Source organism: Haemaphysalis longicornis, unplaced genomic scaffold (genome assembly GCF_048455015.1).
Source record: "Haemaphysalis longicornis isolate Haplotype H1 unplaced genomic scaffold, Haemaphysalis longicornis Haplotype H1 scaffold_5, whole genome shotgun sequence".
NCBI lineage: Eukaryota > Metazoa > Arthropoda > Arachnida > Ixodida > Ixodidae > Haemaphysalis > Haemaphysalis longicornis.
Window position 1 is genome coordinate 76688590 of NW_027526385.1, and position 533 is coordinate 76689122.

The window sequence follows — 533 nt, forward strand, 5'->3', positions numbered from 1 at the left end:
GACAAGTGAAGCAGACAATCTTACAGCCATTGAGGTTGACAGTTCCCTGATGCGAACGCAACAATGGGTGAAAAGCAAACCTAAATGAGAGAAAAATAATAATAATAATAAAAAAAAAAACACAACCATAAATTTGGCCTCCACTGAAAGAATTAACGTTTAACCCGGCCACGATGAAAATGCAGCAGGTGGCATTCGTGTCAGCCAGTGGGAAACCAGTGCTTCGCACGGTTATCCCGAGTTGCCTTTCGGTGTCACGTGACCACATCCCTAATGTTTCTCAAATTAGCGTCACGCACGAGATTTAAACCCAACGGTGGGTCGAGACTCTCAATTAGTGGTTCCGCATGATCTCCAACATTGCGTGCCAAGTAAAACAATAAAATGACATTGCCTCTGCTTACACAAGAAGGCCTCAAGGGAAAGGCAGAATGTAATATAAGTTCACACACACCTTTACACACACATACACATACAGTCAAGATCACCGGTAACAGCGAAACAAGAATTCGGCCTTTATGAATAACGGCGGC